The sequence below is a fragment of the Astatotilapia calliptera genome, chromosome 15, assembly GCF_900246225.1.
Source record: "Astatotilapia calliptera chromosome 15, fAstCal1.2, whole genome shotgun sequence".
NCBI classification, from domain to species: domain Eukaryota; kingdom Metazoa; phylum Chordata; class Actinopteri; order Cichliformes; family Cichlidae; genus Astatotilapia; species Astatotilapia calliptera.
The window spans coordinates 34186089-34201046 of record NC_039316.1 but is presented as its reverse complement, the minus strand read 5'-3'; positions in this window follow the sequence as shown (position 1 = coordinate 34201046).

The following is a 14958-nucleotide window of genomic DNA, read 5'->3' as shown; positions in this document are numbered from 1 at the left end:
TGAAAAATGGCACAAATCGACCCAAGACCACCCAGAGGTTAAAGAAATGAACCATAACTAAACACTTTCTATGCAGATAAATGAGTTATCCCCACCTTTCTGTGCTATACTTATCACAGGGGGAAATAAGTTGTTTCTTTCCTACATTAACATTTAAGACTATTTGAATCACCGCCACCTAAAATATTAAAGGGATCCCAGAGATGTAAAGTGTTATCAGGATTGAGATTGTTAGAAGTCCGGCAATCTTTACACCACAAAGTCAAACATAAAACTGCGTCTTTGTCTGAATGGAAACTTGATTGGTGCAGAAACTAGGGGCCAGACAGCAACTGATTATGCATCTGAAAATGAACATATACGGTAGTTTAAATAGTTTAAATAGGAAATCCATTGTTAGTCCAGTACCAGTATGCATCATTTTTTTTATGTTAATGCAGGTGATGTAAACAGGAGTATTTCAGAGATAGAATAGATTGGGATACCAAGAGTGTGATTTACCCTGAAGCTCCCTCTTAGTGCTGCAATCCACTCTTGTGTATTCTTTTTATTTTTAAAGTTATTTAATTTATTTTTTATACCTGGATTTTCTGTCTTGCATGAGCCAACACAAGGACAAAGGCAACTTGCATAGCTGTGTAATCCTCTCTAGCTCCTTACTCATTTAACCTGGCTTTTATTTTCTAGCAAACTAACTGCTAGGCTAATGTTGCAACAATATCTGCCTACAGTGCATGTGCTATGATCCAGAACATTAGCTTTACATATTAATGCCTCTAATCCTGTCATTTTCAGATTTGCTGACATTTTATAATAGTCACATGAGTGATGAAGCTCTACGGAAAACTATTAGGATACTTAATCAAATGTCCAATCACATGTTTTGATGAAAGGACTGGCGGGATTCCATACTGATGCTTTATATTGTTGAGAGTTATTGTATGTGATATGAGAGATTTCCTGTATCTGTCTATATGGCACTGGAGTTGAATCAGTCTGTCAGAGGCGGTGCCCTGCCTGTCCAGTAAGTGGTGCAGAGGGTGGTCAGGATAGTTTGTTCACTGACTTCCTCCACAGTCTCCAAATCTCCAAAATGTTGCTGCACAGACTGGGAAAATGCTCTTTCCATTCTTTTATACAGTGTCTGTGATGATTTGTCTTTTGTTCATATGGACATCCAGGCACTCGTACTCCGCCACCAAAACAGCATCCTGTTCCGAGCTAGAAACACGCTGTGTAGTTAGCCTCTTCTGTCTTAAGTTGATCACCATCTCTCTGGACTTATTCAATTTTAGAAGCAGATGATTTCTCCCAGACCATTCCGCAAAATCATCCATTAGTGCTCTGCACTTCTCCTGTTTCCCATCACTTATACCCCCAACCACGGCAGAATGATCAGAGTATTTCTCTAAGTGGCACGACCATGATGAGAACATAATCACTGTATAGTGGGGCAGGTTGCAGAGTGATGCAATTCCTATTGCACTCGTGCTCAGAGATAAAAACAGAAATGCAGATATGACTTTTGGGGAGAGATTCTTTGTTACCATGGCAATCATAGTTTCACCAGTTAAAAGCCCTTGGACCTAAGTATATTTAGCACAGTGAGCAGACCCCAACCAGTTGAGGGCCTCACTAGGTCTGGGTGTACCAGAGGTTTCTTCCTGTTAAAACTCTATTTTCCTTCCTCACTTTAACCAGTTTTAACAAGAAGCTGGGTTTCTATCTGTAAAGTCTGTACCTTACGATGGAACATCCCTTACGATAACTGTTGTTGTGAATGGGCGCTAAATGAATACAACTGAATTTAACTGAATAGAGGATGGCATGAATGCTGTGACATTTAGCAGGAGGAGAATAGCTCTAACTCCCAATTCACACCAGAGGCAACACTTCAGCGCTATGGAGGTGCTATACAATCAAGCCTTCCTTCAAACCCATGGTGACTCTGGCTTTTCCTTTACAGCTCAACCGTCAGTTCACTTTTCATCACCATTTAAAGTAATTTAAAGTGACCCTTTAAATGTCTGAATAAAACTTACTACAGTCACTTCCTTCATGACTTTGTCATCCATGCAGTTCCTGCAATGTTTGCAAGGGCACAGGTCTCTTTAACAGAACCCTCTACTCTAGTAATCTAGATACAGGTGATTAGGTTTCTTCAAATTTCCGTCAGGTTAAAATAGAGTGTCATCAACTTCAAACACACTACATATATTCATAAATAGTTGATAATTTTTTTTCACTAAAACAGGAGTGGTTGTGATTTACATTGTAAATTAGTAGTTGTAATTATACTTTGCAACATGAAAATAGCAACAAGAGCAAGTGCAGATGTCAGCCTGTTATGGCATTATTGTGATGTTGTAGGGCAGCGGTCCCCAACCCCCGGGCCTTGGACCGGTACCGGTCCGTGAGTCGTTTGGTACCGGGCCGCGAGAATTGAGGCTCAGGTCTGAAATGTATGGTTTTCAGGGTTTTAATCGGTGTTCAGCGTTATTTTATCGTTTTTATCGTTAACTCGGTTTTCCTGGGTCTTTTCACGTGTGTTATGAATAAATCTTCTTTTTTTCGGTACCGGTACTAGTTTTATTTTGTTGTATTTATCCGCGACACCTTAAAGGCCGGTCCGTGAAAATATTGTCGGGCATAAACCGGTCTGTGGCGCAAAAAAGGTTGGGGACCGCTGTTGTAGGGCACCATATTTAAAAAAGAAAAGGTGTGTTGTACAGCGCTCTCCATGCCCTTTCATATGATATATTATTTCATATGGTTTCATAACATTTTTTTCAAGGTCAACTTTAATGTTGTAAATTAGCCTTTACATGTGTAGCGTTTCTTGTCCTCTTTAACATGCTTGTGCTTTGTAGAACTATCTTTTTTTTTCAGAGAACAGTGACTCAGAATAAGCCTCATGGCTCTCTAAAGAGCAAAAAGCAGGGTGACAATCATGCTACCCAAACACAAGAGAGATGCTATTAGATTTAGATTTGTTGAAACAGAGAAGTGACTGCGAGAACATAAGACATATTTTGTTTTGTTCACATTATTTTGCTTGCTATAGCAATTGATGTGACTGAACTTGTCTTCTTTAAGAAAATAGTAAATATAAAGGAGTAGATTAAGTATGTCCAAACTAAAAAATAAAACCAGGGAACATGAGACAACTGAATAAGAATTTAAATTAAAAAAATAAAAACAAAAACGATCTGAAGAAGAGAACAGAGGCCAATAGGTAATTCACTAAAGTCAGGATATGCAAATATACTAAACATACTTTAGTAAAACATTTATAAGATGAATGAGACTGAACTCTGATCTCGACAGGTATTTTCAGAGACTCGGAGCCCTGACAGCAAAAGTAACCACCTCTTGACTTTAGTCTGGCAACAGGGACAGGCAAGAGGGCCCACCTTGGGGGTTCTCAGGGTGAGTGAGGGCTCATTAAAATGTAGAAGCTCTCCAGTGTCAGTGAGGGCTTGCCTATGAAGTCTTTAAAGAGTAATCAATGTTCTCATTCTTCTTGTTTCAAATTTTCTAAAACTTGAGGATGGAGAGAAGTAAAATATCTAAATTTCCTGGTTTTTAGTGCTGCATTGTTGGGCGGCCAGTGTGATCACACTTGTAGATGTTGGAGATAAAAGATGTATAATATTTTCAGTGTTCCTGAAGAAATGCATGGTTTCCTAACTAAGTGCAAGTAATACATTAAGCATTTTCACTTTAAGATAACTGAAATATGTTAACAATATGAAAATAAGGTATATACACCATCGGCACATCATCCACCTGAAGCAAGTAAGGAAAAGGAGACAGTCCAACATCTCTCCAGGAGTTCAGCACCAGGGCCTTCCTGTGTTGGTAAGCTGATAAAATCAAAACGTCAAAGAACAAATTTTCATGAAAAATATCAAACAGACTGAAAGCAACACTACACTATGATTATGACCAAAAAATTCACAGTATCACAACATAAATAGGATAAATAATGCAATCAGTCAAATGTATCTTTAACTTTGTTTATTGTGTATTTCTTCCTTATTTAGACCAATGAGTTTCTATAACTGTGGAAAAGGGTACAAAAAGAACACTTAATGCCATTTCTAGCTACCTGCTTCATACTTTTTCTGCTGTGGAACAATCTGCAGCTCAATTGAGGTGAAGGTTGAGAACTGACTCCTTTTGCTGTTACTATTAATCAGCTCTTCTTGCACTCTAGACTGCCACCCAGCACTCCAGCATTTTATCAGAAACCAACAAACACCCACAGAGGCTATACCACACTTTCTTCAACTGCAGGTAAAGTGCTTTGCTTTTGTCTTTCATTTCCTCCCCTGTGACTTTGCTCAACGTAACAATACTCCGGGAGTTTCTAGCAAACTATTTTCTGCTGTTCTTCTTCTTTCTCTCCATTACTGCCACCTGCTTTGTGGGAGTTTTGACCAGATAATTATTGGCACTGCATATTTTGATGATATTATCATATGTAGATATGACATCAGTATTAAATATTCCTCTTTTTTCTGTGCTTATTTTCTCAAATAACTAACCCTTTTCAAAAACAGCAAGGTTAGGTTTAGGAAAATGGTATGTTTTTAGGTATGTTAGAGAGATAACTAAAATTGCTTTGTGTATTTGTCCATTGATCTTAACATAATTCGGATTTAAGGTCCTATTTGGCTATGAAACCTCATATTTTGTACAATGCGGTAAGGACCAATGGATGGAGGAGACCTGTCAAATGCCCTATGGTGTGGTATAAGTAAAGATTTTGCTTTTGCCCATGGTGAAAGTCAGTGAGCAGGTAACACGACAGTATGAAGAGTGCAGGTCGTGATAACAGAGAATAGAAATAGAAATGCTGCTGTACAGGGCGATAAATTGTCTATAACACAGGCTGTGTGAGGGTGCTGCTGTATACGGGAGCCACTGAGAGGCTCTTGGCTCATTAAGTTGAGGCACTGAGGTGAGTGGGTGTGGGAGCGAGTGAGTATATGACACGACGAAGCTTTGATGCGCTGACAGGTAGAGAGCTCATTCTCTTGCTCTTCCCCTATTATCATTCCCTCTTTTCACTTCGTGCGCATTCTCTCACTCTCGATAAACTCACTACCAGATGAATTATTGTTCCCCGTTTGGTGTTTTCACCGTTTCACTCGGTGTAAGCGCTTTCTCCTTCCTTCTCTGCTGTATCGCCACCTCATTTGCTTTTTCTCACTTTCTCTCAGTTGCTGCTTTCTCCCCCTCACTGTGCTCTGTGTGGATATCTATAGCAGCAGCCTGACAGGACATTCAGGTGGGCGAAGGTGTGAACATCCCTCAGAAAAAAATAAATAAAATAAAAATAAAAGGCCACAGAAGATGATATCCGTGTAAAGGCAAGATTGGCTTGTCATAATAGCAGTTCAGAAGATTTATAGAGTTTGGCCTGGATTAGACAGTTTTGGGTGGGCTTGTTTGAATTCATTTTACACAAACAAGTGTAAATGTGTATTTTGTGCCCACTGTGGTTGGATGCTGTATCGGTCCTGGATTGTGAAAAAAAAGACTGTTATACCCTCCAGGTTACATGTCTGTATCACTCTCTCTTCCACAGTCACAAACATTTGTGAAAATACAAGCGGAGTACTCAGCATGCACAACCCCACTTTTTCCATGCCTAGTTCCAGGAAATAAGTTGACAGATTAAAAGTTCTAGAAAGTTTAGTTATTGATAGTAGCAACAACACAATTGCAGAACCCCTCAGTGCATGCTACTGAGCCGGGGTATGGCATAGTGGATCTGTAGACGTACCACAGTGTGCTTCAAGCAGGAATATTTTTAGCTGAGAACAGTGTTGGAGTTTGGATAAATTATTGGAGATATAAGTGCACTATTATTGAGAATTTGTCTCCCTAAAAAGAGGCAAAGTACAGCAGTAAAGTCTAAAAACAGCATTAAAAATTCAACAGATAATTCAGAAAATTAAACATCACATTTGTGGGTGCTTTTATCCAAACTGCCTCAGAGTTTTATTGCTGCAAACACTATGAACGAAACCTTTAACCCTGACATTTGTAGTGTCATGCTCTGCTAAACAACACCGGAGCCACCCTGACCTACTTTAACATTATACACAGCAACTTGATATACTGTATTTGTAAGGGGAAAAAAACCCAGGGAGTCAGCGAGTTGGAGTATAGCTCATCACTACATTATCACCCAACCTTTGCTTACCCTCTTCGCTCCACTAGAACTACCTGCAAAACAGCATCCCTCTCACACTGCTGCTCTGATAAGATCTGACTTAACCTTGGTGAGGTGCATCACCTCCAACAATAACACTACCTTGTCACAACTACAGAACATCACCTTAAGGGGATAAGGGTACCTTCAGGAGAGGAAACTAGGCTCAAGAGATATGAGCAGGCTTCAGGTTTGGCTTTGCATGCAGTGCATGGTATTTAGCATCATTTTCTTCTCTTGTTTTCTTACAGATGTGGTCAGTCAGTATTTACTAATTGGAAACAGAATGCTGTGAAAGAAGCTAATAAAAGTGTTTTTTAACATGATGTTTCTGAGAGTCACAATTAGAAAGGATATGCATGGAAGTGAGAAGAAAAATCAATGTGAACTGTCAAGTCTCTTAGTATTAGTAGAAGTGATAGTCTTAAACATCTGGAAACTGGTGATTGTGTGGGGGGGAGATCACAGTGTGGGTGGTGACTGAGAAAATCACATGTGCACAGCTATTCCAAGCTATTCCAAGACTAATTTACTATCTGAAATGCATATATTACTATTTTCAATGATTACAGCAGCAGACAACATTCTAGCACTACAGCTTGATTTGGTAGGGTGACAAAGGAATGTATGATGTGTGGAGAACTGCAGCAGTCATGAAGATTCTCTATACTGCCAGCTCTCTCTTTAGCAGCTGCAGACTGTCTGTGCTGGAGAATCAAGTGGAACGCTGCATGCTGCTGCAATGAGGAAAGGGCTGAATTAGCACGCATGTTCGTAATACTTGACACTTGTTGTTCAGAAGTGCAAGACTGGGTTTGGGCTAAATTGTCTTTCTCCTGCTGCTCATTTCATAATGTTATGAAGACAAACCTCAAGCAAACTGCTCTGTCTTACCAAAGGTAAGTAAACTTAAATAATCAGGCGCCATCTTATCTTAATGACCTTGTAGTACCATATCACCCTATTAGAGCACTTCGCTCTTGCTCTGCAGGCCTACTTGTTGTTCCTAGAGTATTTAAAAGTAGAACGGGAGGGAGAGCCTTCAGTTTTCAGGCCCCTCTTCTGTGGAACCAGCTTCCAGTTTGGATTCGGGAGACAGACACTATCTCTACTTTTTAGGCTTAAAACTTTCCTTTTTGCTAAAGCATATAGTTAGGACTGGACCAGGTGACCCTGAATCGTCCCTTAGTTATGCTGCAATAGACATAGGCTGCCGGGGGATTCCCATGATGCATTGAGTTTTTCCTTTCCAGTCACCTTTCTCACTCACTATGTATTAACAGACCTCTCTGCATTGAATCATATCTGTTATTAACCTCTGTCTCTCTTCCACAGCATGTCTTTTATCCTGTCTTCCTTCTCTCACCCCAACCGGTCGCAGCAGATGGCCGCCCCTCCCTGAGCCTGGTTCTGCCGGAGGTTTCTTCCTGTTAAAAGGGAGTTTTTCCTTCCCACTGTTGCCAAAGTGCTTGCTCATAGGGGGTCATATGATTGTTGGGTTTTTCCTCTGTATCTATGAAGCGCCTTGAGGCGACTTATGTTGTGATTTGGCGCTATATAAATAAAATTGAATTGAATTGAATTGAACTTCTGTTCCTCTGCGCAAATGCGTGGCTGTACACTAAGTGACAAAGCAGAGGCTGATCGTCTTTTTGTCCTCCACACTGTTACTAGTGTGCAAGACTCTTTACTTTTCTCTAGTTGGACCTTTGTTATTATTTTCACATGGTGGACTTTGTACTTTGGATTGACCTTGCCTACAGAAAAGGTAGTTCTCTGCTTTACATCTGCCTCGTAGCTTTCTGTTTTGATCCTAAACCTGCTTATTATGACACAGTACTTTAAAAGATGAGCCTTGCTTCCCTTGAAATGGTTAAAACAATGCTAAAGCCAGTACTACTCATTACTTAGATTATTAGCATGGGTTAATAGCAATGTCAATGTGTCCATCTCTTGAAAATATCTCAATAAATACCAGGTGGAATAACTTTAAGAGGACATCACATCTAGCAACAGCAGGGCCTGCAAAGCATGAGGTGCATCCCTGGACTGTAACAGGTCAAAGCTGTGTTGTAATATTAAGATTTTATTTCACTCAACAGTGAGATAGAAACATACCTGTAGCTTGCCATATATGCTCAGTTGCCAAAATTAAATAACATTTGGCTGTCTGTTCCATTTAAAGCTTGCCATTACTTTGTGGCTCTAAGGCTACGTTCACACTGCAGGTCTTAATGCTCAATTCCGACTTTTTGATCAAATCCGATTTTTTTGTCTGCTCGTTCACACTACAAATAAAATGCGACCGCAAACGCGCTCTAGTGTGAACGCTCAAAGCGGCCCGCATGCGCAAAAGAAGACGTCACGCACAACGCGCTCTGTTTTGACCCAGAGCAAACAATATTGTTTGACTGATGGCCCTTAATATAAAGACTTCGGACTTTACGTTTCCCAATTTTTGCTTTAAGTTATTTTGTTATTTACATAATAATGTAATTATGTTATTTACATAATAATGTAAATAACCTAATAATTATCCCTCTTGCTGTTTTAGAGAGGAGCGGTGCTTAGAAGGATAGTTGCAGATTTCTGTCAGAATCTGCAGATTATACAGTACAAATAAAATGTTCACGTCTCTCCAACGTTGTCTTCCCAACAGTTTCACTAACATCTACGCTGGATGGCCAGGAAGCGTTCGCGATGTCTTATCGGGCGCTTCTCCGGCGCTGATAATTGGCGTCTGTCTTATGTCAGTGACATAAAAGACGGATTTAATGCGACCTGACCATTCACACAGCAGTCGCTTTCTAAAACATCGCATATGTATCGGATTCAGTACCACATATGAAAGTGACCCATATCGGATTTGAAAATATCGGATTTGTGCCGTTCTGGTACACTTACACTGTAAGTCAGTTTTCCTCTAAACGTTCGTGGCAGAAAGGCAACTGATACTTGTCATATCTGGAAATACTACTCAGCTATTGACTGACAATCCATGACACAAGATCTGGAACCTTCTCATTGACTTTGCTTCCTTTACTGTCGAGTTACTCGTCTGCGTCATCTGATATGGTAAATGGTAAATGGCCTGTATTTATATAGCGCTTTACTAGTCCCTAAGGACCCCAAAGCGCTTTACATATCCAGTCATCCACCCATTCACACACACATTCACACACTGGTGATGGCAAGCTACATTGTTTCAGGTGTTTCATTTGGTGAAATTCTGATTACAAACTAACCTTGTAAAGTATTTTTTACACTTTGTCTACACCTACCTTTGAACAATTTAGATATAATATGGTATATTTACCACTTTTATTTTGGAAGTACATTGGCAAATACACAGAGACAACATGCATGTGTTTAAATTTTCTTTAAAATGTTTAGCATGACATATGACAGAGTCAAAACAGTTTAATTATCAAACCCATTTGTCATTATTTTTCAGAGAACACTCTCCTGTCAAATCTTCACTAACTAGTCATTATGCATGCTATGTTCCTGACAAGTAATGATAGAAGGGGATGGGCTATTATTCAAGGGTTTCACAACTAATGAAATCCCAAGAAATTGATAATTAAATGGATCCCCTTTAGCAGGTTTGGTAATTAAAAGTTAATGGAAAAATGGAAGTACAGATACAACAGCAGTTGTCAGATGGAACATGTTACAACATAATAATTCACTTTGGGATGCAATAGGTCCCCGTGGAGCCCGCTGGCAGTATTGGAGATCTGAATCAGTAAAACGTCTCTAGGCGGTCCCTTTGTAATAACCTAGTGATACCCCTGTGCTCTTTGCTCAAGTCAAGATATTCAAGCATAAGATAGTCAAGAATTAATGCTTATGTTGCCGTATTTCTACACTAACAAAGAATCCAAAATGAGCTACTATAGCGTGCATTTTTCAGCAACTATTTCCTCATTTTGTCAAACAAGAAAAGACAAGTTTGACTGAATGGTCACTTTTTACTAGCTTAGATCGCCACAGGGGAAAAAGTGGGGTAGACCCTGAAGAGGTTCCCTGTCTACCCTAGGGCTAACACAAAATGACAGTCACACACACTCCAACATACATACGTGAAATTACCAGTTAACCTGACATGCATAACCTGTAGGAGGAAAGTTCCCACGGAACCACCTTGTTGCCCTGACATGTTTGCATTATTTTCTTCAAATGAGAGGAAGGAATACTGGCTTCCATTACATCATCTCACTGTTCTTGCTCCTTAGGTTGTCATAATTTTACATTACCGATGGACTATGAATGAATGAATACTTTTTAGCTGTTAACCAGAGCAAGAGTGACAGCGAACAGCTATACATTTTATAAGAATAGTAATGAGAGTGGAGACACTGCATCAGCATATATAAGCTTTGTAGTATTTATAAGTAAATATGCTATTTACATTGTTTTACAATCCTCCAGTGTACAACTGGGATATTACAGTCCTAAAGAGGAATTTTTTCCTGTTATTTTCCTGAACATAAAAACATTCTTAACACAGAGAAAATGAGGATATGATAAAATAAGGTGATTTTATCCCCATTCCTGCACACCGTTTTCTGCCAGGGGACCTATATGTTTCCATTGGTGTACTTTCTCTTAATTTAGCATAGTTTCAGCTACTTAGATTTCACATAGCCAAGTGACAAGGAGAAGCTAGCCAGTTTTTCCTGGCAAGATAAGGAGAATATAAAGTGTGAAAGCTAAAGGATTGTCAAATAATGTGGACTTAACAGCATTATCCACTGGTCTACCTTTTCACTTCACCGGTGTTTCTCCCTTACAAATTGTACTCTTGCAAACCTCCAGGGAGGCAGTTTTGGTGAGAGAGAAGGTCCTTAAGAGGCCTATTATCCACAGCGTCTGTGATGTTGATACAGAGGTATTTAACTTGAGCTTCTCCCTCTGCTTCTATCGCCTCATCTGTCTCACTCTGTCTGTGCTTCCCAGTGTTTGTGTTTGTGTCAACAATCATTAATCATCTCTAGACACTACTCCAAATGCTCTGGGACACTTTTAGTTAAGTACGATACTGACAGGCATGCAACAGCATACAGTAAATTCTATACTTTATACCTTCACATAATCATTCATATGCATTAAAGCTTAAAAAAAGTAATTTGGTTAAAACACACTTTAAAAACTTTAAATACATGTTTCACTTTTTAAAAAAATCGTTGTATTTTTTTGTCATTATTCACATTAATGTATGTATTGTTCAATAATGGCGAGGACGACAGGCGGGCAGAAGAAAGAAGAAAGGAGAGCAATAAACACAGTCAAAAAGCTAACGGCATCAGAGAGAGAAAAATCAAATGTATATTACACAAACTAACTTACAATTTTGTGTGTCGTGTGTGTATATTGTGAAGCCGGGATTAACAATGTCCCCTTGCAGCCCCCTAAGAGTAAAGTGGACCTGTCCACATCTCCCAATGAGAACTGCATGACCACGTTACAGACGGAAGAGGAAAGCCCCTGACACAGCCCCCATGACCAAAGAAAAATAGCTCCGTTAGACGAGAGGCACTGGAAAGCCGACTCCACTAAAGGCTGGCGACCCCAGCATGTGCTGAGGACAAAGCTCCAGGATGCTGGGCTCCCAAGAGCCACCTGGCACCCAGGAACACCTCAACCACCACAGCCATATGCCACAGGGCCCAAGTCTATTCATTGCATCATGGTAACATTTATTTTATGGAAAATTAAAGTATTTTTCGATTTAAATTAATTCAGTCTTTGCTGACACTTGTTGTATAGTAATTTTCTTTCTGCATAACTAGAACACTATCAGGTTTAGTCTTATCTTATAATGATCTCTATGACCTCATCCTTTTTCCAGCGAGAAAAAAGATGAGTTCCAGTGATATCTTGGTCAATCATGTTATCTTTGGGGATTCTGAATCCAACACAGTGTGTCACATTAATCTATATTTCCTCTTTTTCACCATTTTCATTTTATATTTTGTATAAAACAAATCATATTTGGACACATTTACTTGTTACAATATGAGTGTGTACGTAACACTTGCCAGTTTTTTCTCCTCTTCACAGCTGAAGGGAAAATATCTGGTTCAACTCAGAGTACTATCACCTTAGAAATGTTTGATGTCTAAACGAGGAAGTCATGAAAGGATGTAAAGCAAACTGGATGATGTTTAACTTTTTATGTTTCTCTTCAAAAAACCTGAAGGGGACATGTTTTAGAGTGCAAGTAAGCTTAAGTTTAGCAGTTTTATAGTTTATTTTTTGCCTTTATGGCTGAAATACATATATTAGGATGGAATTCTTACTTTTATGTAAATGAAATCAAGAAGCCCACATAAATAATGCAAATGACCTCAAGATGTCATACAACGGCAAATGGCTGTCGTTGCCTGGCAACAATAGCTGGTTAGGCATACGAGATAGAAACACTTGTGGCTCCAGAGCAGATTTATTGTGACAAATTTATTGTAACCAGTGACAATTAATGTGAAAGAGACCTAAATCCCTGCATCAGCGGCACAGATGAAGTCAGGATTTTGTGTGTGTATGTGTGTGTATGTGTGTGCTTTTGATTGCCTTTTCTGTCTTGCATTTGTACACATTTTAATAGCCTTCTCTATTATATATCCCCCGCATCAACTTTTATTTGCTTTCTTTTTATTGTGTGACATTTTCTTTTCATTTAATTGTAGTTTTTGTTGCTGTTTTTGATAACCTTGTAACACTTTATTTTAATTCCTTCTTGGTAGCTTTCCTCCATAAAATAACCTGTCTGTTTTGTTTTTGTTATTTAACTTCATTCCAATGTGCATATTATGGGTGGTGTAAATAAACATTGCACATGCATATCTCCAGTCCTGAGGAAAAGTTTGACCCACAGTTATATTTTGCTAAAAAGTGGATTTTATTCTTTTTTGTAATTTTTTTTGAAGTGTTTGTGAACAATAGTTTTTTAGGATTTATGAAGGACTTTCAATTCAATTCAATTCTATTTGATTTATACAGCGCCAAATCACAACAACAGTCGCCATCAAGACGCTTTATATTGTAAGGTAGACCCTACAATAATACTTACAGAGAAAACTTAACAATCACATGACATTCTATGTGCACACACTTTGACGACAGTGGGTAGGAAAAACTCACTTTTAACAGGAAGAAACCTCCGGCAGAAACAGGCTCCCTGAGCCTTTCAACGTTGCTTTGGACGCTGGCCAAATTATTACATTATTTTCATAATTTTCTTGTGTTTGCCAAGCACTTAACATTAACCCATGAATTTTTCAAGAGTAAAAATGCACATCAAACTCAAGGGTAGAACCGGTATTAACATTATCAATAACAGAACAAATTTAAAGAACAAAGTTTAATTGTTTTATCCTCATAAAATGTCACAGTTAACAAAGTTTGACAGGCATAAAATAGTAATTTGCATGAATAAACCGATTCCCCAAACAGCAATTAGTCAAAATCTTGGTTAAATTTGAGGAAACTGGACAAGTGGAGACACAAAGAAGACATGCAGGCCCCAAAAGTTATCTACACTAAATGAACGGTATCTGACATGATATCTATAAGAAACATACACACAGGACCTGAGAGGTGAATATGAACAGTCACTTGAACAGTCAGCTACCTGGAACATCTCTAATTAGCTTTATTTTTCAGCATCCCAAATACACTTCTAAGAGTCTGAAAACATACTTGGATAGAAAGCACACAATCGAACATTATCATTTGTGGATTGGCCTCCCCGATAGCAGTGTGGGATCATCAAGCGAGATAACAGAACTAAAGGCAGCCAACATCCAAAGAATGATTTTGAATGCCATTTAAGAAGGCTGGAGGATGATTTCTACAGACTAAGAGTTGAACAATAAGGTTGGTCATAGCTAATACTGATCTTCAAGCTCACTTATTTCAACAACTCGCTAACTTCCCCATTTTTCTAGCAACAAACACGCATGAGGGATGTTTCTTTTTTTTTTTTTTTTTTCGCCTGTCCCATTTGGTTCTTTAGCCATCAGAATTGTTGTCTGAAGACCAACAAGGATACCCAATGGATTTACTTTGCCAAATGGATCATCGTGGCATTGCCGTATTGGTCCATTTGGTCGATCTTTGTTTTTATTATTTATTATATTTTATTTTCAGATGTTACAGACGGGACAGACATGAGTGAGAGATAGGAAAGGGAGAAAGAAAGAGGAAGGAAAGGAAAAACAGAAGGGGAGAGGGACAGTGAGAAAGGGGGGGAGAAAAAAAATAAAAATCTCCTGGATCACCTGTTGAGAGAAGAATAGAAAACAAGCAAAAAAAGACAAAAAAACCCCAAAACAAAGCAACATACTAAACACAACACCATCGCATTAATCTAGCTAAGTGTAAACAGCAGTAAATACTAAATATTCAATGTTGTTGTGCAGCACGCAGGACAGATGTGCTTCGAAGTAGCAGCCAAGAAAGGTGTAATTTGGGTCTACGAGCAGTGAACACCCGTGTGCATACCTGTGTGGATCAGCGCGCTTGTATTCCAAAGGTTTCTCCATGTAACGATCTGCTAGGGAGCGTGGGGGGGCCACAGCCCCGTCCTCCAGGGTGTGAAGCAGGTATGGAGGAGATCAAAACTCCAGACATCCAGAGGCCCCCAGAACACAAGAAACCATGGAAGACCAACAGAGGGGCAGCCGCGCCACTGTTCCAGTAAGAGCTGAGGAGAGTCCCAGATGAGG